The sequence below is a fragment of the Leguminivora glycinivorella genome, chromosome Z (genome assembly GCF_023078275.1).
Source record: "Leguminivora glycinivorella isolate SPB_JAAS2020 chromosome Z, LegGlyc_1.1, whole genome shotgun sequence".
NCBI lineage: Eukaryota > Metazoa > Arthropoda > Insecta > Lepidoptera > Tortricidae > Leguminivora > Leguminivora glycinivorella.
In genome coordinates, this window is record NC_062998.1 from 41,681,456 (window position 1) to 41,706,312 (window position 24,857).

The following is a 24,857-nucleotide window of genomic DNA, read 5'->3' on the forward strand; positions in this document are numbered from 1 at the left end:
CAACTCTTTTATTTTTAGTTTATAACAAGTACCTACCTAATATGTTATCAATGTTATCATTTTACCTACAATTAAAACGATCATCATTAATCGCGTCAGGTTTTACTTTAATTTATAGCTTAACTAAAGGTCCTCGAAGCAGTAAAATATTTCTCAACGGGCTAAAATAAGATGGGATTACAAATAATACATAAAACTGTATACTATTAATTCTAAGTTTATAATGCAAGCTTGTAAAACATGAGACTATGAACAGACCGGTTAACCTAAGCTAGATATTAGACTTTATTTAACTCACACACAAGACTTGTGTCGTTACTAAATGAGCATACGGTTCAAAACTAATAGATACTAGACCTTTTTGCTAGAAAAGGCGTGGTAGACCGGTAAAAACTGTAAAACGCACGTATTTAAGTAGATATTTTTGACGTTTCGGAAGCGACACTGAATACTATAGGAGGCTGCGCGGCAAGCGTGGCTCAGTCTGTTTTGACAACGCGCGAGAGAAGGCTGCATATAAGGCTTTAGTGACCGGTACACTTTGACGCACGAAAAGATACGGTAAGTTTTTTTTTTTACTTATGCAACGATGCTCTGCGCCAATAAAGACGAAAACTTGATGGTTTCACTTTCATATCCGCTGATACAACTTTTAATTTTTCTTACCAATATTATGTTACTAAAAGTTCAGAGGTCAAACATTTTTCACTAAAAAATATATCTCTCTCATTATTTTAATACAATTCGGTCTATAAAGAAATAATTCACTATTTATGTGTACATTGATGAATATCTAAGGTATCTAAACAATGATAATAATCGTTAGAGTAAGGTCACCATTATTAATATAAGTAATATGCATAACATTACTTCACTCAAGTTACCTGTTGTTAAGATATCCGCAGGACTAATGTCATCATAAAAAATGATGATATTATAGTATCACCTTATTTTGATTGTATTTTTACATACTTATAAAAGTAATAAATAAAAATACTTCATAAGTATAAGCTAACAATGCAAACAACCTAAGACTAAACAAGTAACGCATAATTTTCCTCCAATTTTGGAATTATAGATAAACACACGTGTACAGTCAGTATCAACGTAATGAACGTAAATAACGTAGGTGCGAAAAGTATCCACAATTTTATAAATTTAACTCAAAGTGACGTTAAAACCTTTGTCCGCAAAAATCGAAATAATGCCTATTTGCTGTAACTAACTAATTCTACTTGCAATATCAAAACAAAATAAGTACAAATGATCGGTATTTTTTGTTGTTTTGTTCGTGTAATTGGGTAAAGTTGCATTAGTTCAACAAGAGTATGAAGATTTAGGGTTGGCAACGAGCATGTATTACTCAAGATGCTGGCATCCATAGGCTACAAAGACTAACCATATGATTCTTGCCACCGGCATAGTATACAAAATAGCCCAGAGGCCAGTTGTGCAGTCTCCATAATTTTTGGACTTTTGATGTGGACTGTACGATGCCCGCCGAATCGGCCCAATTAACTTTCTCTACCAACGCGAAATAGCGATTAGGCACCCAAATTGTTTTTCGTAACAACAACAAGTTATGCAACTTTAAAAATTATCGTCTGTATCGAATATAACGGTTTAAAAACACACACTCGAACATTGTACAATTGTGGAAGTTTCCGTACATAAGGTACTTGGCTTTTGACTTTTAAGTAAGTAATAAGTGAGGCTCTGTGCTACAAGGCTAATTTACGCAGTTTGTATTTTGTTCGTACACATCTCACTCGTAGAGTAATATAATGTTTTACATTGACTTGCTAGTAGGTACGACATATGCTCTAATTTTTATACAACACAATATTTATCATTTGCCTGTCTATCAATCCTCCTCGAGGCCTTTCCTTTCTAGTCCTACGGGTCTAGCACTTCTTGCCTCGATTAGCGCGACTTCGTGACATACACTATGCCTGACAAAAAGAGTAGATTTTTTTCTTTCAAATCTATAAATGAAACACGACAATATTGTCCAATAAGATTGGAGTATTATATGACTTTTCAAATACTTACTTAATAAAGGCTTACAACGAAGGGAGTGTTTTTGACACAAGTTACTTATACAGATGAGCCTCCGAAGTTTCGACCTGGCATATAATGAACCACTTCTCGAACTAGTTTTAATATTTAAAGTATAAGACCATAAATAAATTAACATACAATTCGACCCGGGATAATCACAACTTGGTTACTTATTGTTTTTAATATTTAAGTATAATCACAAGTTAAAAATAATAATAATTAATGGGTGGAAATGAAACTACGCATTTCGCATCTAACGCATTCTCAACCTCAACTAGTGTAACAATTTAAGGCCTTTTTTATGTAAATGTGTATTTTTTCATCCGCTTTTAAGAATCTCCCCACTGCTGGGCACGGGCCTCTCACGCATGAGAGGTCTCGGGTTATAGTCCCCACGCCAGCCATATGCGGATTGGGAAGTTCCGAAGAAAAGGCAAGGTCCGAAAAACACATTGGTACGAGTCAGGATTTGAATCCGCGACCTCCGGATTGAAAGTCGGGCGTCATACCCACTTGGCCACCACCGCTACTGACCACATAAACATGCCACTGACGCTACAATAATTTAATAAAGTCCAAATGGCGGAGCAAGTATGTCAGTGTGAGAGTGACAGATGACTTATCCACGTGGATAACTGATGTGGTCTATTTTTTTTCAAAGTTGTCCACTCCACTTTTTTGTAACATGGGTATTTTTTACGCGATTCATACTCAGAATCGCGAGGTCTTTTGATCCTGCAGGGCAGCCATGGTTGCGCGATAAATGTTAAAACATCAGGCCGTTCCTATCGCCCTATTTTTAAGTGCGATAGGGACGGCCCGATGTTTGTACGTAGCCCAATGATACAAACGCTCACGAAACGAAACGCTCGAAGATAGATTAGATTAGATTTCTTTATTTCATGATAAAAATTACACTATAAATTTCGTCACTACTTTTAAAAAATCTCGTATCTCACGCTGTTCCACAAAGTTAAAACGCTGTAAGTCTATATGCATTCCATACAAACTTACTACAATTTTCTTTTCATTGACAGACGAAGATACAAGTTTTTTAGGGTTCCGTACCAAAAAGGTACAACAGGAACCCTTAGTGCGTTTTCACATTATCCGATCCGATATCGGATGATTAGATTAGATTTAGATGTCGGAAGGATTTCAAGGGAAAAAATCCAAGACGGCGCCTGTAATGTATGGGATATCGGTCCGACATCCGATATCGGATCGGATAATGTGGTCTGTCTGCCCGTCTGTCACATTCCTAAATATCTCGAGAACTACTAATGCTATTAACTTGAAATTTGGAATAGTTGTGAACATTGTGAACCTCTACAAATAGAAGGTATAATTTTTTTAAATTTATTAATTTTAATTGTAGAAAATGGCCAAAATGAAAGGGGGGCAACTGTAAATTTCAAGTTACTAGGTCAAGTGGGGTATCGTTAGAAAGAGAACATTAGAACGTAAATAAACTATTTTTTATATTTTTTTTGTTGTGGAAAAAAAAAGAATTTTGAAGGAAAATGTAAAAAAAAAAATACCGTCCCCCCCCCTTATCTTCGAAGTTTACCAACGAAACATTATGAAAATTTTAGGAAACATTGGTTTTATGCTAAATATTACAGGAAAAATATAATCGTGTTTGTATCTTGGAAACTTTTTTTTAATTCAACTTTTCAGATTTTTACTTTTAATTTACCCACCTTTGCGGATGTATATATGTAGTACTTCAAATTAATACGAGATGTTACGTAAGTCATCTTATTTCCAATAAAGTAAAAATTGAATAAATCGGTTAACATTAAGTATAAAGAATAATCTCTGAAAAACCAACATACTATGGTCGCGTAAATTAGTTAGCGAATTCACAGAGAGATGGCGCTATACACAATAATGCTCATTAGTACCTATACTTTTGTCTTCTAGTCAAGTCGTTAGAGTTATGTGAAAACATGAGATTATTTTAACTGGGGAGTTTGAAAGAAAAATAATTGTGTCTCCATATAAGGATCGTCATTTACAAAGAAAGAGAATACACATGCCAAGCTAAATAAAATTAATAAATTAAGTTACAATATCATATATCTATCTCTATCGCTCTTGCGTATTGGCGCGATAGAACCAGACTACCTTTCGCGGCGTTTCGTTTTCGTTTCGCTAGAAATGCTATTTGGCTACGGCATCAGTGATAAGTGGCGCACACGAAGAGAGTCTATGTTCGGCAGTGGGAGACTAAAGGCTAAAATGATGATGATGGCGAATGTTAAATTAAACAATGTAGTCATAAAGGGAACTTTACGCAGGTATTCTATTTATGAAATAAGATGAAGTTACTTACTACCTACCTATTGATTGATTTAAACGCAGAGTGGTGAAATTATGTACGTTCATTTCATTGCAATAATTATGATTTGGTTTATAGCCTCGTTAATCAATGAGGTTGGAAAGCTCTAGTTGGTGTAGTTCTTAATACAATAGTCATAAATTTCCGTCAAAAGTGTTTCACTAATCTTCCGGTAACTATACCTACTCTTAGTGCAGTGAGTTTATCAAAGCCAAATACAATTTTTGTCGTCCATAAGAGCGTTTTCACATAATATCATCCAATATTGGAGTAGGAAGAATGTCAAAGGCAAGTGTCAAAGATGATGATAGGTATAGGATATCGGTCCTACATCCGATATCGTATCGGATACTGTGAAATCGTTCTGTCTAAGATGAATGTGTTATAGTAGTAGTAAACATCTTTAGAGATTGTGACCAATTTGTGACAGTCCCGCGGGTTCTAAAGTTACTTTAAATGTCAAATATGGTCAAAATTTTATGAAATTTCGACGTTTACTTGCAACGTTACCCTTGCACAAGCGGGGACATCAAAATCGATGCTAACTTGGTGTGATCACTGATCAGAGTCTAGGTTACCTAGATTGACATTCTAAGAATGGATTTGAATGTAGGTCCCTCAGGTAGACGAAATTCTATATCTAAACTGAGTAGATCTTTTTTATTTTGCTTTTTAGAAAGTAACATTTCAGTTCCGATTACTTCCGATGTCGCTATTCTAGCGACAAATTTTACATTTACAGCAATAAGTGCAAAGCGAATTTTGAATGCAATGCGATTTTGTTATTTTTTTTTGTTAATGAGAACGTTTTCACATCGTCCGACCCATTTTCGGACGGCCTTTAGAAAAAAAAACCTATTAAGAAAAGAAATGATGAAACGTGAAATAATAAAAAGGATTTTTTGGCTTCTGGGGGCCGATTTTTGAGTCTCACGGTTACTAAAATACCGGTTGAAAACGGTGAATTGCCTATTATTTTCAGTGACAATGTAAATTCGAACGCTGTGAGACTCAAAAATCCGCCCCCTGTAGTCGAATCCGACTACCGATATTGGATCGGACAATGTTATGTCGTTTTCAAGAATTAGATTAAAATTAAAACTCATATGTATGTACATGTATTGAGAAAGAAGAAGGCAAAATATGAATTCTACGAGAAAATCTTTGGCAGTGGCATTTATTAATGGAATTATACTTTTAAATACCTAATTTGAGTGACTGATTTAAGTATACATTTTTATTCGGTACTTTGAAAGGCGGTCAATGTTAATCTGAGAAGCGAGTCGAATGTGGATACGCTTCAACGCTGGTAGCAAAATTAAATTAATCGTCTCAAATATCAATTAAGGGCCACTAGCCATTTCCAGGCCTAGCCAACTACATAGTTGGCCAAGTGCCTGTTGTAAATACTTCAACAATATTTTTGACTGATAATACCGTATACACCGTGTTTTTTTGTTTTCCGTTAAATTCGACACGTAACTAGGATCATTAAGTATCAGGAACTACCCTGTATACCACTTTTAGTTAAATTCGCAAAAAAAATTCAAGTTAGTGTCAAGTGATTGTCGGCACATGTCAAAACAAATAACATTAGGAATTGGTAAAGGTTGTCACAGACGTGTTCAGTAATTATCTTTATTTTTTTAATAACTAGATAACCGTAAGAGTTAAGACGCTAGTTTCTTAGAGAAATGAATAGTATTTGATCAAAAAAAAAAAAAAATTTAAACTGTTTATTTCAGTCATTTTTTATAGAATTTTACAAACAAAACTCTTAATCTATTATTATTTAGATTCTAATTGAGTTAGGTCTAATTGAGATCATGCATTACATTACAGTTTCAAAGTTAGTATTATAATAATATACTTACATTTTAACTACATTTATGTTAATTCAGAGATTAGGTAAATTGTTCAACAACATACTTTTATATGACTTTACTATTTGCTTATCTGTTCTATTTTCTATGATTGAATCATATGGAAATCTATTCAAAGCGCGTGGCAAGGCACTTGTCCATACTCTAGCCACCCTGTTCTATTTTCTATGATTGAATCATTGCCATACTCATCATTTGTGCTGGTTGGTAATGCAGGTTTTCTGGGTGCGTAGCCGAAAAAGTTGGAATATTAGCTAAATTTCTCAGGTTTTCTGGTCTGCTTCTTTTAGTTAATTCAGGAAGTTTCCAAATATATTGATTTACAATAGCTAGGTTGACCTTGTCATATACAGGTAAGACTCTGAAATATTTGAATAGATTTTCATATTTATTTCTATACTGGAATTTTATTTTTAAAGGTACAATGGTTTTTAACAATCTTATTTGTATTTTATATATATTGTCAAGGTATGATTTAAATGTCCTACCATAACTTGACAGGCCATAACTTATGATAGAGTCTGCAAGCGACATATAAAGCATTCTAAGTGTACTATAGGGCAACTTTGGCTTTAGTATAGACAATTTTGACAGAAGTGATCTTAGTTTGTTAGTTACATGGTTTACCTGTTGGCTCCAATTAAATTTGTTATCAATTATAAGTCCTAAATATGTGTGATCAGTTACTATATCAAGACAGACACAATTGCAATGGGTAGTACTCGTGTGCATGCAATGATGGTCGTGTGCAATTACACTTGGGATGACAGGGGTTTTTATGTAAGGTGATCGGATATGCATTAATTTAGTCTTTTTGTAGTTAATCGACAACCCTACATCATGTGCCCACTTACATAATAGGTCAAAGTTATGCTGCATCATGTTTTGTGCTGTCAGTATATCTCTATGGGCCACTATTAGACAAATATCATCAGCAAATTGGTACACAGAGCCCTGCTTGAATATGTTACACATGTCGTTGACATATATCAGATACTCAGTCGGCCCCAGTATCAATCCCTGGGCGGTGCCATATATTGTGGGATTCATATTGCTCAGTTCACCGGCTATACTAACTGCATTATATCTATTATTGTGGTAATTTTTGAGTAAGTCCAGAGCCGGGCCCTGTATGCCATTCTGCCACATTTTTTTTAGAAAACAAAAGAACCTTCCCTTAAACTTAACGGAATACAATAAAAACAGGTTGTACATATTTATAAGAAAAAAAAATGCCTTTAAAAAATATGAAATTTTAATGGTTCCATTAACATTGATAAGCGTGAATCTTAATTTGCCGTTATAGTTTATTCGTCACGAATTCAGAGGTCGACTCAAGGCAGCGACGATTTTGCTGGTCAAGTTTGCTTACTACTAGTATATGATTAAATTAAGGGCTATTTATAGCATTTGACATTGGCATATCCAATTTATATCGCTAAAATCCAGTCCGCATTTTTGTTTCTCCGGCGTGTTACGAAATCTGTATTATATACTTTTTGTATGAGACTGCCCGCGACCTACTCACTGCCACAGTATCAGGGTCGCCAGACAGGGGCCTTATTCGACTAGTGCTAACTGTCAAATTCGGATCATTTTAAAATAAAATAAACAGTGGACATCAATTGAATAGGTAACTAAAAACAATTGTTGAAAAAATAATGTACTAATATAAAGCGTAGTTTTTCACATTTGTCATCTAACGGTAGATTGCTATATTAAATTGTGACAGGTAAATAAAGTTTCCTTGCTAACCTAACCTATCATGCGATTGTATCCACATCAACGGAGAATGAACACAAAACGTCCGTTTGCTCAAGACGCATAAGCGTCGTTCGAGTGTTTTCCGTCGCGCACCGGGCGGCCGCCGCGCACCAGAAGCAGTGCAACCTCAAGAACCGTTACAACACTTACAACTTCATTCACAGGTTGTAAGCTGGGCGCCATTACTTTGAAAAAATCTCGTATCTCACACTGCTCCTCAAAGTTAAAACGCAGTAAGTCTATACTCTATCTATATGCATTGCATAGCTACATACATATTACATTTTTCTTTTCATTGACAGAAGAAGATACAAGTTTTTTTCAAAGTAAGTAGTGACCATTTGTATTATAGGTAGTGGAAGCGTGCTGGGCCCATAACCTGATAGAAAAGCAAACGATGATTGGGTACAGTCACCGGCATAAATAAGTGATGATTTCTGTAGGTATTACCTTGTCGCTTTAAATCTTTTGACGACTTCGTATGACATTTCAAACAAGATGTTAATGTGATAAGGTACATCTATCATCACTTATTTATGCCGGTGACTGTACTTGTGAAGATGTATTTAAGTCGAAAAGTACTGATACAATTTTGGGAGTTAAAAATAACATTCGAAATTTCTTATTCAGCCACTTGAATAAAAGTTTTATGTGTGCGGCTATCTAATTTTTTGGTTTACAAAGCTTGCTGTTTTTTTTTTCATTTTAAATTTTTAAAAAAGTACAAGAATAACTTACCAGAAGCATAAGCACTCTATTTAAGGTAAAAAAGACTTAAGATTGAAATAAAATACTCAGAAAATTCACTATTTTGAAGTTTTGCCACGAATTCGTTGACTACCTAAATGTAAACAAGGCACTCCTTGTAGCAAATATCGGAGTAGGCATTGTAGGTGTTCCGTGAGTTCCGTCTTAAAAGGACCGATCACAGTACACACGAATAAAAACAGGCCAAGAGCGTGTCGGGCCACGCTCAGTGTAGGGTTTCGTAGTTTTCCGTATTTTTTTTAAAAACTGTTAAACCTATCAAGTTCAAAATAATTTTCCTAGAAAGTCTTTATAAAGTTCTACCTTTGGGATTTCTTTCATATTTTTTAAACTTATGGTTCAAAAGTTAGAGGAGGGACGCAATTTTTTTTAACTTTTGGAGCAATTATTTCCGAAAATATTAACAATATCAAAAAATCATTTTCGTAAACCCCTATTCATTTTTTAATACCTATCCAACAATATATCACACGTTAGGGTTGAAATGAAAAAAAAATCACTCCCCACTTTACGTGTAGGGGGATTAAACATTTTTTTCCACTTTTTATTTTTGCACTTTGTCGGCGTGATTGATATACATATTGGCATCAAATCTCACGGACGGACGGACGGACAGACCGACATGGCGAAACTATAAGAGTTCCTAGTTGAATATGGAACCCTAAAAAGCAAGGCTTTACTATATTTGTACTTTTGTACTTAGTTTTTATTGTCGCAAATAGTATAAAAATAAACAGTCCTCATGTTGAAAAATATTTATTTATTTATTTAAACATTATTGCACAAATTTACAAAATCCGGCCAAGTGCGAGTCGGACTCGCCCAACGAGGGTTCCGTACAAACTTTCAATGGTTAAAATAATCATACTACTCATACTCAACAAAAATAATTTTCTAATTCGGTAATAAAAAAAATTGTCATAAATGTAGAACGGGTGCTCGACCAGCCAATTTTTTAAGCGATACTTAAAGTTCGACACACTAGGCGCTTCAACCACATATTGCGGCAATTTATTATAGACGGCAGGGTCCATCACATATGTTTGATGTGTTAATTTGTTGGATTTCGCCCAATTACGGTCGATACCTACTAACTTTCCGGCATTTCGAGTGTTGTACTTGGAACACATGTTGTTAGTGTTGTCACAGAATATATAGGCGTGAGCCACCCCTGGTTTTGTATGCTTCCAAGTTCTCTCTTACATAAATGGCTACCTGCGTGATAACTATTGCAGGCAGTGTCAGGATTCTTATATTTTAAAGAGTTCTTTGGCCGGGGTGTCTACAGGTACCTGAGCAACGATTCTGATAGCTCGTTTCTGAAAGCGAAAGACCCTCTCCCATTCAGCACAACGTCCCCAGAGCCCCGCACCGTACTGTATTAATGAATGGACAGTGGCAAAATAGGGTGTCCGGGCTACTTCTGGAGCCACAGACTTTGCAACTCGACCTAAGGCAAAGCACGCACTGCCCAGACTATCACACAGTTTATCTACTTGCTGGTCCCATTTTAAGCCGTGATCAGTCTTTAAACCTAGGAAAGTAGTCGTGGATGCCTGTTCAAGTATTTTCACATTAATATGAACTATCAACGGCGTGGTCATGCGGCCCGAAAGATTAAAATGCACAAAGTGAGTCTTTTTGAGATTTAAAGCTAAGCCATTTCATGCGAACCATTGACACCGTGGCTGGCGTGGGCGACGGTCGCGCGATGCTCGCGCGACGGTGATGCGACGCATACGAAATCAAACCTTATCGATATGGAAGTAGACGATGCGATGAGACGCGACGGCGCCCACGCAAGACACGGCGTAAGACAGCTGAGTTGTCGTTTTATTCAAGGCTCGCTGAAGACTTTCAGACGTTGGTGCAGTAACTATAGCAGCAACATCATCGGCGTACATTAAAATGTTTGCAGCCTGTATCGCAACCGGTAGGTCGTTGAGGAGAAGTGAAAAGTATGTTAGATACTGACGATCCTTGCGCTACGCCCATAGTTGCCTCTGAGGGATCTGATCTTATTTTTTCACTATCCCCTACCACATATAAGACTTGTCTAGAAGCACAGTATAATAAAGAGTACTATCGTACAGTTATGGCCACCCTCGCTCCCCGCTGAAAGTGCCGCCAACTCCCTCTCGGTTACCTCACAGTTACCGCTTGTCAAAAACACGAACAGTCGACCTGTCATATTTCACTCATACAAGCATAGTACGTTCACCTACACGTGCTATGACTGTGTGCTAGGATTGCGCCTCTTTCAATATATTTGTGAGTGTGTTTAGTAAAACGTCCCACTTTGTCGGTTACCATTAAGGCGAGATTTACTTGTATCTTCATATGAATAAACTGACAAAGCGGCTTTACAGCAATCGAGAAAGTGGGACGTTTTCCCGTGCACACTCACATTTGATCGCCAGTGTCCGAGGTGTGCTAGAAGCAAAGAAGATCGAGTATTATAGAGATGTAGAATCAAAGTAAAATGTGTAATCACAGTGCATAGACTGCCATCTCTCGACACAGGCTTAAGACTTTTGAACCTCAGTTTTGACAATTTGGCCCATATTCTTAGCTTGATATGTTTTAAAATGTCAAATATTAATATTAGCGCCATCTAGCTGAGCGTACCCTTCTTCTGTATGGTACTGAGGTAAGTACGTTTTTTTCATAGACTTTACCTGTCTATACGGAGTTATATATGTCTTTGGCTAGAAGTATAGGTACTCTAATGAGCATTATTGTATTTAGCGCCATCTCTCGGCAAAATTTACTAAGTAATTTACGCGACTTGAGACTCGTGCGAACCTTTAGGCATGGAAAGTCACATAAAAAGTTGTCGAAACTAATAATATAGATGGCGCTGCATTTGAATATCTTGACTGATAACTTTAATACTAAATTGAATATACTCTAAGGTAGACCAGAGTCTAACTGCGGAAGTACCTCCGCTTTACAAAATACCGCGGTCAAATAGGACTAGACCTTACTTATTGTTGTGTTCCTGCCGGTGAGTAAGGCAGCCAGAGCTCAACGAGGGTGCGGTATGCTGACGACGGGAGAACCTACGGAACTAATTAGGACAATAGATTGTCCTTTGAGTCGTCGGCACCCAGGCCCCTTCTAAGTACAGGTTTGTACAAGTTTCTAATGAGTCGAGTCGGCAACGCACATGTGCCACTCCTTGAGTGGCAGGCGTCCATAGGTTACAATGACCGCTTTCCATCAGGCGGTCCGTGTGCCTGTTTGCCACCTACGTGGTACAAGAAAAAAACTCTCGACGAATTCATCTTAAACATTAAAAACTATATCAAAATCGATTGATTCGTTCGGGAGCTACGATGCCACAGACAGACAGACATGTCAATAATACTCCGTCGTTTTTGCGTCAGTGGTTAAAAACAAGAAACCTCCTTGAAAACTATAATAAAACACAACTTTCTATGAAAATTGGCCAAGTGCGAGTCGGATTTCGACATTTCCATACAAAAAGGTCATGAGCGCCTGACGATATGTGATAGCAACGTACACTAAATTTGAGTTATAAGATTTTACGTATATTTTGGAAACTATAAGAGATAGAGCAAAATGGACTTCAGATTTTGGTTGTCGGTGGCACAATTTTTTTGTTTTCGTATATATACACCTTTTTTTGGACCTATGTGGGCAATATTATGGTCAGTGAAGTTCTAAACGGTCTTAAGCGCCTCCTTTTTAGTACGAACTTAAGTCATTTTGCAAATGAAATTTTTTTTTTAACAATTTCTAAAACAAAACGAAACAGAAATGAATTTCTTTATACCTGTCCAACGCGCTTACACAATTTAAGACGTTTAGTAACTACTTGCAGCGGCAGTGAGTGAAATTCGTAATCTGAGTTTTTTTCTCTTAAGTCCGACTTACGCTTGACTGTAGATTTCTAATAGATTTTCCTGTAATCTACAGGTAGAGGGCTATCTCGTGTATTTTTTTGAAATTTTTTTTCTAAGTAGTTTCGGAGATAAGGGGGGGGAATGGTCATTTTTTGCTTATTTTCTTAAATTACTTCTAAATTACCAAAATAAAAAAATATAAAAAAAATATATTTCAGATGCTGATAAAATGCTCTTTCATTTGATATGTAACACAATATAGTTTTTAACTTTGATTTTTAATTTTCAATTTTACCCCCCAAAAGTGACCCCTGTGATTAAATTTCATTTAATTAAATTACATGTCCGTCTTTGGGCCACAGGTTTACATAGGTGTGCTAAATTTCAAGTAAATCGGTGAAGTAGTTTCGGAGAAATCGGCTTTGACAGAGGGACAGACAGACACGCGAGTGATCCTATAAGGGTTCCGTTTTTCCTCTTTGAGGTACGGAACCCTAATAAGGGTTCCGTTTTTCCTCTTTGAGGTACGGAACCCTAAAAAAGAGACTTAACGCCTTGAGGCATTCTCTACCAGTCAACCATTGGGCTAAACAGAAAGTTTATAAATATATTTGGTGTTAAACAAGTACAGGGTCTTTTTTATTTGTGTATAAAACTCTCACTTTGAAATGAATTATCTTCTGGTCATATCATGGGCTAATAGTTGCGTTGCTAATCAACGCATAGGTGGATGGCTAATTTGAATACTACTTAATATATCCACTTATGCAACCGGTGAACGTCAGTCGGTTTGACCCCGGATTAAATGGTCATTGCCCAAGTTCCCAAAAAGTAATATAGACCGGTTAACTTCAAGTTTTTGCACATATGCCATGTGGTTTTTAATTTTTATTATCGATTTTAGTGACGTAATTGCATACCTAATTCAAGCACGCTTCATATATATTATCATCCTCCTTGCGTTATCCCGGCATCTGCCACGGATCATGTGAAACTGGGGTCGGCATGGACAACTAATCCCAAGATTTGCCGTAGGCACTATTTTTACAAAAGCGACTGCCATCTGACCTTCCAATTCCAACCAGAAGGGTAACTAGGCTTTATTGGAATTAGTCTGGTTTCCTCACGATGTTTTCCTTCACCGAAAAGCGACTGACAAATATCAAATGACATTTCCTACATAAGTTCAGAAACCGGAACCATTAATATATGATATAGCATAATAACATCCGTTTCTTTACTAGGTACAGTCAAGTGTAAAAATATGGGTGTACACATCTTACTCAAAAATATGTTCTATAGCATCTTAGTCCGGTGTAATAAGAGCGTAGTACCATATTTATGAGACGATTATTTCGATACGTATTTTTGCACTTGACTGTACAATGAAATTACGTTTACATAACCCTTGCAAAGGCAGGGCCTTAAAAATAGTGGCCAACTTGGCCTTGATTCTACCTATATAGAGTGTATTAAGTAGTTAGGGTAGGTCGTCCAATTTGCATATTCGCTCGTATTTCGTGTTTGATTCGTTAATTCCGTGGATCCTTGAACACCGGCAGAGTGGCGCAGCGGCAACTGTGTCACGTGGTTTTGTTTGTTTACGTTGTTTGTTAATGCAAATTAATAGTTATTTGTTATACAACGGGCAAAGTTGTATTTTAACGCCGAGTGTGGAATTGAAAAACGAGCAAGTGAAAGGAGTCTATAGTTGAACCACGAGCGAAGCGAGTAGTTCGAGAATAGAATCCTGAACTTGCGAGTTTTTTAATACACGAGAAGTAAAATACATTTGCACCCGAGTGTAACACAAAACTTTTTCCCTCACTATAGCGAGGAAACTACAACGCAAAAAATGCATTTATCACTGCTTCCAGTAGTTCCACAGGTGGTAAATCATATTTATTACTAGATTCACCTACTTTTATCAATTTTAAAGCAGTTATTTTGACTTTATTCAAGGTCAAATTACTTTACCCACTAGTGGATAAAATGCGTTTTTACCCGCTGGTATTAAAGGACAAAACACGTGTTTCCGAGCTAGTGAGGGGAAAAAGATAGTACAGATCGAATGATCATTTGAAATAATCGAACTTACTATAATAAGATTTTCTTGGTAAGCTCAAGTTAAAAATGACTTATGTATTATGTAATATTGATTTTCCCTAATGTTTCTCAAAATGTGTCAATGCCTACACGTTATTAAATTTACACCTCTCTATTACCTAAGGTAATACCAGTGCTCGACAGCGTCCCAGTGCCACTTTTAATCTCAATTCATTGTCAAGAAATGTGAAAGAATAGCACGTGTCGTGTCACCGATTTGTTTAATAAGCGTGTTGGGAACTTAGTTTTACCTAATGACGTGGTATTTTATTTGATGCTGTGAAACTCATTGAACTATGAGTGTATATACTTACCTAATAGCGACCCAAACAGAGGCCCAGTATGCAATGTGTGTATAAATCGTTAGGAACATTAGAGTAGCACCCACTTACTTTTTTAGCCGTCAATAGCATTCGTAGGAAAAAAGTAGCGCGACTATTTAGCTATATGTTGTACATATTGTTACGCCCTCTATCTACAAATATTTAATCACTTCCCGTTTTCCAGTACTGGTCTTAGTTAGTGGAAGACTACTGTATTTATAACCAAATACTGATAATTTACATATTGCCGCAATACGTGTATCGTCTAGTAAGGTCCATAAGGCCCTGACATTCCTACTGAAGGTTGTCGATCCATTTTGTTTAAATTATATTCGCATGGCAGTATTAGCTTTATACAAATATAATGATATCCCTATCATCGTAGTTCATCATCCTCCTTGCGTTATCCCGGCATTTGCCACGGCTCATGGAAGCCTGGGGTCCGCTTTGACAACTAATCCTAAGATTTGGCGTGGGCACTAGTTTTTACGAAAGCGACTGCCATCTGACCTTCCAACCCGAAGGTAACTAGGCCTTATTGGAATTAGTCCGGTTTCCTCACGATGTTTTCCTTCGCCGAAAAGCGACTGGCAAATATCAAATGACATTTCGCACATAAGTTTCGAAAAAGTCATTGGGTTCAAACCCGCGACCTCCGGTTCGTAAGTCGCACGTTATTACCGCTAGGCCCTATTATCGTAGTTATTAAAATTCACTCAACCAATCATTCACACACACTCGCGTGCGCCATATTATTTCAGTCCGAATCCGTTTGCCTTTGAACAAGGATGTAAGGTCGCGACCTTACAACTGCATGTAAGTGTCCTTTTCCTAGTTGTTTTGCGTAAATCACGGGACCCCTTTGACTATCCCCGGTTATAAAATATATTTTACCTGACACATATGGTCTATACATAATTATATGGTGAATACATATAATTATTTATAATTAGGTCATACCTACTGAACTAATTTTAATTTGAAAGAAAAAAGGACAAAGTGTGAAAAAATATTAGGTACAAAAACAAACTCCTTAAACCTACTCTCAAATTATTCATGTTTGTCAACGGTGTGATGTGTGTTCAGAGGGAATACAATTACCGGTCGTTTTTCAATACCGGTAATTTACCGACATAGCGTCGCCAAAACCGGTAAACCGGTAATTTCCCGGTTTTTATTTTATTTCATGAAAAATCAATATTTTCCGTCAAAATCGATAATTAAGTAGTTTTTTTAGTAGTGTTCATTAAACTACCACTTTCAAAAGACAAATTTGATTAATAAAATCTTATTAAAGCAGGTTTTAGGACTTTGTTACAAAAAATAAATACATTTTAGATGCTTAATCTTACAATTAGCACTCATCTTCGATAAAATCAACTAAGACACTAGAAATCATCACAGATAAGTACATACATACAACCACGCCTGTATCCCATAAAGGGGTAGGCAGAACACATGGAACTACTAAAGCTTCAGTGCCACTCTTGGCAAATAAGGGGTTGAAAGAAAACGAAACTGTGACATTGCAGTGACAGGTTGCCAGCCTCTCGCCTACGCCACAATTTAACCCATTTAATTCATACATAATATGAGTATCACGTATTTTTAATTGCATAAAGGACAACTACAAGACCCTGGTTCTTATATCCCACCAGAAAAGTGCTGTGTTACACAGCAGGTTATGTCACATCCTGGACTGGCAGATCCCGCAAAACGCAAGTTTCGTCAAGGGCAAAGTGCAAAGGTGGAAACAGATCCTAAATATACGTCCATTGATAGAGATGGCTTATGAATGCAGTACTTCGATGATCCTTTGCTTCATCGACTATAGCAAAGCCTTTGACTGCATCGTTTTGTCATCAAGCATTTGGTAGCTTTCATTGAATTGAAACTCTGTTGAAAAAAGAAACTGAATTAGCAGAGAAACTTCGAGCCCTTTTACTTTTGATTTTGTAAAAGGTGTTGACAAGATTACACGTTGACAGAACTGGTAAAATGGAACGCATCAGTCTGGAAACGCATCTCAAGATTAACTACAGTAAAAACCAAGCTCACGGTGATGGATTGTGGTAGGTAGATACAACACACAGGTGCTTTTAGGCCAGTAACAGTAGATGACTTCATATACTTCGGTGCAAACATCGACAATACCGGTTCTTCTGAAAAAACAATCGGAATACGCATAGGAATGACCAAAATAGTCCCAGCTACAAGGATTATCTCCATAATCCTTGGTTCCTGAGAACCGCATGTCTCTAGAAAAACCAAAACCGGATTGGTTTACGCTCTAGTTTTTCCATTTTCATCTACGGAGCTGAGACTTGGAGTCTGAAAAAGGCTGCAACCGCATTGACGTTTTCGAGATGTGGTGCTAGATGAAGAATTTGCAAATACCCTGAATTGTCTTCCGTACAAATCTGTCTATCTTACGCGAATTGAAAATCAACACCAGGTTATCAACCATCTGTTTACGTACAATTTTGGAGTGTTTGGAGGGAATAAGGCCACAACCTTGAGCAACTAATCATTACTGGCAAGGTTGATGGCTAACGATCCAGAGGTCGCAAGATGGACAGATGAGATCCCTTCCACCCTCTACACCCAACTTCAGAACTGGAACAGAAAGTCAGAATAAAACTGATTCTATTGGGACTTCACGACCCTCAGCAATGAAGATAAGATACCAATGCGAGGTGCAGGAGGTCTTATCTTAAGAGATAATCAAATATTTATATAACAATGAGTGAATAAACTCCAAATTAAGACTAATTTGGAGTTTATAAAACCAACTGTGGATAGTGATTGTCCAGTCCACACTTGTTGGTTTTATAGAAATCAGGTTTTTTTTATCTTGGAACCGACAATGCTGATGATGGGTCTCCATATGACACGAAATATATGGCAGACATACTTAGGTACGTTTATGAAACGACAACCATTCATCCCTTTCGCGCGTATTGGCTGTCGACGTATTACAGTGGGTAAGATATAACAGACATGTTTTCAATACCACAATATAGCATAGCAATTACACAAAAAATAAACGTTTTCGTGGAGAAAACGAATTCTTGCTAAATTAAGTGTTTACCAGAAGTATCTACAAGTGTTTATTTACGAAGAAATTGCGACAGAAGTGCTTTTTGTAGTAATTTTTAAGTAAATTTAAATTTCGGTAAAAAACCGGTTTTTGAATATTTTTACCGGTAATTTACCGAACCCAAATTTGGAAAAATTACCGGGAAACCGGTAAACCGGTTTACCGGTTTGCATTCCCTTCAGGGCGGCTGCCCGTGATCAGGGCCACAAAGAAAGGAACGTAAGACAGCACTAGATACTATATGTAGTATGTACATAGTAAATATGTATAGGTGACGCGTGGAATATTACCGCCTTCTCGTCTGCATGTGACCCTTGATCCAGCCACCTAGTCAGGGTTTCTCACTAGGCTGGTCGAAAGTGTCGAAACCCTTCGCGACCAAAATGTTCGATATCGGATAGCATTCATGTTATAAAATCTAAGGGTATTGGTAAAAAATAATTTTTAAGAAAAAAAACCGCCGCCTTTGGGGTTCTGGTGAAAGCTACTTGCGAATGTTGGATTACGTATTTCGGTTCTGACCATCACCAACAGTTCCACTGCACCAAATGTCACTATTCTGGACGTAAGTGCATGCTGTTCTTATAAAAATACCAAAGTCACTATAAACGTGCCGTTCAGATTTGAGGAGTTCGGTTCTGACCATCATCAGCACTTCCACTGCACCAAATATCGCTGTTCTGGACGTAAGTGCATGCTGTTCTTATAAAAATACCAAAGTCACTATAAGCGTGCCGTTCAGATTTGAGGAGTTCCGTTCTGACCATCATCAGGAGTTCCACTGCACCAAATGTCACTGTTCTGGACGTAAGGGCATGCTGTTCTTATAAAAATACCAAAGTCACTATAAGCGTGCCGTTCAGATTTGAGGAGTTCCGTTCTGACCGTCATCAGCACTTCCACTGCACCAAATGTCACTGTTCCGTACGTAAATTCATGCTGTTCCTTTAAAAATACAAAAATCACCATATGTATGCCTTTCAGATTTGAGGAGTTCTCTCGATTTCTCCAGGATCCCATCATCAGAACTGGGTTCTGAGAAAAATGGGACCAATCTGTATGCATATACATTCAATCAAAAAAAAATTTCAAAATCGGCCCAGTAACGACACACATAAAAAAAAAATTACAGACGACTTGATAACCGTCCTTCTTGAGAGATATGAGGCGTCGGTTAAAAATGTGCAAACCAGGGCCAGCGCTCGACACAATAGTTATTTGTTTTACTAAGGGGACAAAGTTGTTGAAATGAAATGAAATGAAATGAAATATTTATTTTCCAAGTAGGCATATTACAATGCGCTTATGAACGTCAAATAAAGCTACGCCGGCTCTAACCCTACGCCTCAGCCTCGAGAAGATTTCAGTCCCCCCTCAGTTGGAGGGGGTATCCACTATGGGACCGGCAAGAAACTCGCCGGGCCACTTCTTTTCAAAACATTACATCTTATAATTATAAATTAACATGCATGACAGACACATCATCGTCAAGCAGACGACTATGGAACTTCCCATACAATAAAAGATACAATTTAATCAGCAAAAGTATTCATCAAAAAAAGAAATATTAAATTAACAGACTAGGTACCTACTATGTAAATTATTTCAATAAAGTACAAAGTACTATGATTACTAAGAGATTTTAGAAATGTATAGTCTCTAAGTGTTATAGTTAATACATCAAAAAAAGAAAAAATATACATGATGAAAAAAAAAAAAAACAAACTGATACGAATAAAAGATAACTAAAATAACTTTAGAGTTGTAAAAGACTCTTGATGTCACAACTAAAGAAAAAAAAATTAGATATACTTAATCTACTTTTTTCCTTGGAGATGTATATGGTCTCCAAGAGTCAGAAAAAAAATAAACAAACAAGGACCGAACAGAGTGCCTCAATGTAATCAAAATTAATGTTACAATCTAATAATTATAGCCCCTATTAGCTGAAACAGACCGGTCTTCACAAACAGCACTTGTTGTTTCAACAGTTGTTTAAGCGCATGCGCCAATATTGATACCCGAGCAAGCGAAAGATTCCAATATTGAACCGCGAGCATAGCGAGTGGTTCAATAAGTCGAATCTTGAGCGTTGCGAGGGTATCAATACACGAAGGTTAAACAAACTTTGCCACCGAGTGAAACACAAAATTTTTCACCACATCAACACGAACAAAAACATCAAACTAAATGAAATCCATCAATGTAGGTATTCAATATTTATGATCTAAAATCATCATTTATAGGTAAAATCTACCAGCCCCCTTAAGTCCGTTTTCACATTATCCGATCCGAATAAATCCAAGATGGCGCCTGTAATGTATGGGATATTGGGCCGACATCCGATATCGGATCGGATAATGTGTGAGAACGCACTAAGACATCAAGTTAAAATTTGTATGAAATTACTTTGCGCTCTCGTGGATAAAATGAAATTTTGCTATCCGTTTTCGAATAGCAAAGAATGCCTTTACCAGTTCGTGTGGTAAAAAAAGACTTTTTCAATACAGATGGTGCGAGAAGTGGTTCATTATATGTCAGGTCGAAAAGTCCAATGCGTCGTTTACCAGTTCGATTTAAAACACTCCCTTCGGTGGTTTTAATTTATCGCCAAAAAGACTTTTTTAGTACAGATGGTGTTTTTTTTACGCACTAGTGCGAGAAGTGGTTCATTACCTATATGTCAGGTCGAAACTTCGGATGGCTATCTGTACTGAAAAACGTCGTACGATACACGTGCGAAAAGGAAATTCGAAGATAAATTCGATACAAGTGCGACAAACTTCCTTTTTTACGCACTTGTATCGTAATGTACTATTTTAAATTTTTTTCCTAATCAGAAAACGATACCGAATACCTTTAAATAGATCCACGCTATTTTCACATTACCTATAATTATTTGTGTTCTTGTGCTCCATGCCACCAACTAATTACAAACCCATAAAAAGAAAGAACCTGATTCGAAAAGTACGAGAAATTCCAGTTTTTGCTAAGCGGTGAATAGGTATTACCTATTCTGTTTTTCATATTTTTGCAGACGAGGTTTTAGTTATCCATTTCATAGGTAAATACGCTCCTGAAGTTGGCTGTTTACTCAACATAAGGGGTCAAAGGCATTTAAATTTAAATAAGTGTTTTTATGATATAAGTAGGTAAGTAAGTAAACTCTTTATTGTACCATTGATATATAGGCTAAGATTGTTTAAAAATATGTAAAATTAATTATTGTTATACAATATTCACAGTAATCCGGAGATTCCGGAGAGGACAATAGGAATGGTCTACGTTTGTAAGGAGAAACCGGCATCCTCTTTCCTAATCCTTTACTCCTAAAATACTTACCAGTTTTACTAGAGTACGTGATAGTAAAGGATTAGAATTGTAGGTTCATGGTTTTACTCATACAGGGGTCATAACAGCATTATAATGGGTGCCCTTACCTTAATATTAGGGAAGGTTATTTGGTTATTTCCGTTTATGTGTCGGAAAGTTTCCATAAAGTTGTGAAAGCAACCCAACCCAATCATTCATAATTACCACAAAGGTCAGTTATAAATACCTACCTCTACCTTGAAAACCTCTGCATCGCTCCTCATTGCGTCATCTCCTGCGGCTAAGGTCACAGAGACCCCGCTTTTGCCGAGCAGGACAGCGTTTACGTCAAAGAGAAATAGGAATTTTCTTCTTTGTCATTTAAGAGGCTTGCGTGGATCTGGGTATACATACTACTGTAAGAATAATTATTATTATTGTTGATTTAACGGTTGATACCGGCAAACGAAAGATTTCAAAATTGTTGAAAAATGGAATATAAACCATTGCGAGGACTTAAGCAGACCCTCAGAAAATATTTCCTGTAAAATATAAATATGATAAATTACAACAATTTACCATCCAGTATCACGATTTAAGTACTAAGTACCTAAATTCTATCGGCAACAGTATCCGTTTGGCAGTTAATTTTAAAAGCCGATTTTGTTAACTTTCTTCAGCTTCATTATAAGCGCATAAAATGCATACAATATAGTTCAGTTCGTTTGCAATGTAATATGAGAAGAAATGTTATCATTGTTCAATCTGTAAGAATATGACGTTTAAAATAACACTACCTCATTTGTTCTGTTCAAATCGGTGCGAAATGAACTCTACGTTGTAATCTAGTTCCATAGTTCGTGTGATGTTTAGTCAAGTTCTTGTTAGCTTGTTTACGATGACTAAGATTTCCGTAGACATACGCATACAACTTAACACTGAGATTTAAGTTTGTCTAGTGAACTGGTGCCCATCGTGTACCTATATGCATACACAGGTATGTGTACTTATGTGTTCCATCTGTGTGTTACATCTCATTCTTGGACACACTTGTGGTTCTTCTGTGTAGTAAGTGTAGGTTCTGTGTAGTATGGAGTCGCTGTTAATAACATGTTAGCCTTTTGGACTAGTTAGTTTGCACGATCTTATACCTTCGCCCAAACCAGCACGGGAAGCATGGTCGCGCGATAGACGATAAAATAGCAGGCCGTCCCTATCGCACTATTAGTAAGTGTGATAGGGACGGCCTGATATTTTATCGTCTATCGCACGACCATGCTTCCCGTGCTGGCATGTTTAAGTTATTACTTATCGTTGCATATTTTTAAAAAATCCCATCAAAGAGCAAAATACCTATCCAGTAACCATGTTACTAAATTCTCATTTTGAAAATGATACATATCGTGATACGTGGCACGAGAAAATAGGGTAAAAACAAAAATTATGGGCAGGTATAGAGATTTAGATAAGGTACAGCGGGGCAAATCTCGGCTGGGGGGCAATGAAATTGATCCATTTTTTCCATTATTACACTATGATGCTGAGTTCTACATGTATCCACTGAACACGCCTACCATATATAACCGGTGGACTCCCTATTTATTAATGCAAACATTGTAAAACATGGAAAAACTGGACCAGTTACATTTGCCCCCCAGTCGAGATTTGGCCCGCTGTACCTTATATAAAACTTTGTCAACATCAACGGATCTAAATGAGTGTATAAATACTTGCACTTACCTACACCAAGGTATATGAGAAGTATGTACTTAGATATTACCTACGTTGCGTTTGCGTTTGCCAACCTAGCAGGCAGGTACATACATTAAATGCCTTACTTTGTAAGAAGAGGTATCTGTTATAGCTTGTTGCGTCAGTTAAATAAGTAACAATTAATTATGACGACACTTGATCATGATCATAAATCATCATCAAATAGCCTGAGAAAATAAATGTGATTTTTTTTTAAATGTCTTTTAGGATGAACGATAAAATAATAGTTTTTCACCACACCAACTGGTAAAAGCCTACTTACTTTGCTATTCGAAAACGGATAGCAAAATTGCACAAGAGTACAAAGTAATTTCATACAAATTTTAACTTGATGTCTTAAGCTGGCTGGTAGAATTTACCTATAAATGATGATTTTAAATCATAAATATTGAATAGATTGATGGATTTGATTTAGTTTGATGTTTTATTGTCAGTATTTTGTTTGTGTTGGTGTGGTGACAAATTTTGTGTTTCACTCTGTGGCAAAGTTTGTTTAACCTTCGTGCCTTCTTCTCGCTACGCTCGCGGTTCAATATTGGAATCTTTCGCTTGCTCGGGTATCAATATTGGCAACATTGCCCGCTTGTAAAACAAATTACTATATATGTCGCACTTGTTTATTAATTTTACTGCTGTTTTTTTTTTATTTCATAAAAATATAAAACTTTCAAAAAGCAAAAAAAACCGCCTTCAAAAATAAGCGCGTTACAAAACACGGAGAAACTAAAAAGCAAAAAATAATAAACCTTTGAATTCAGATTTCTTATCGGATTGCAATAATCTAAACATCCAAATTATAAACAAATCAATTACTTTTGTAGTCGGTACCAGACCTGTTCATCGCCTTGCTATTCCTGTTTGCACCACCCAACCATACGCAGGCTGGCACCGACTCCAAAAATAATTGATTTGTTTATAATTTGGATGTTTAGATTATTGCAATCCGATAAGAAATCTGAATTCAAAGGTTTATTATTTTTTGCTTTTTAGTTTCTCCGTGTTTTGTAACGCGCTTATTTTTGAAGGCGGTTTTATTTTTTGTTAAAAAGTTTATTTATTTGTTGATTTTTAGTGGTTCCTATTGATATTCTATGTATCAGTCCGAATATATGTACAGTAGTGAAAGAATTATCCTTTAACTCCTAACCATTGAGGAGTTGACCTTCCATCATCAGCTCAGCCACATAAAGTTATCACCATCAGGCGTAAATACTGGTGTACCTTTGAAAAATACACTAAAAACATTACATGTGCCTATAACATTTGAGGAGTTCCCTCGATTTCTCCAAGATCCTATCATCAGACCCCGACTTGGTGCCAATGGGACCATCTCGGGGTTATACCTGATCGAATGAAAAAAAAATTTTGAAAATCGGTCCATGATTCTCGGAGATATCGAATAACATACATACAAAAAAAATAAAACATTCAGTCGAATTGAGAACCTCCTCCTTTTTTGAAGTCGGTTAAAAATACAATTTGATGAAGTTAAAAGATGTTTCAAAATGAACAAAGCGAACTCAGAATTCTGTTATGTTTTTATTTTATGTAGTT

The 24,857-nt window shown here is 36.6% G+C and overlaps 1 protein-coding gene across 1 annotated transcript in view; it reads left to right on the top strand.

Annotated features, from left to right (window-relative positions):
- The first annotated feature begins 454 nt into the window (after positions 1-454).
- The window catches only part of LOC125240771 (putative fatty acyl-CoA reductase CG5065), a 41,367-nt gene continuing 16,964 nt past the window's right edge, over positions 455-24,857 (top strand). The window contains exon 1 of the mRNA XM_048148843.1: positions 455-561. The gene's annotated coding sequence lies outside the window, so the exon portion shown is untranslated. The remainder of the gene's footprint in view (positions 562-24,857) is intronic.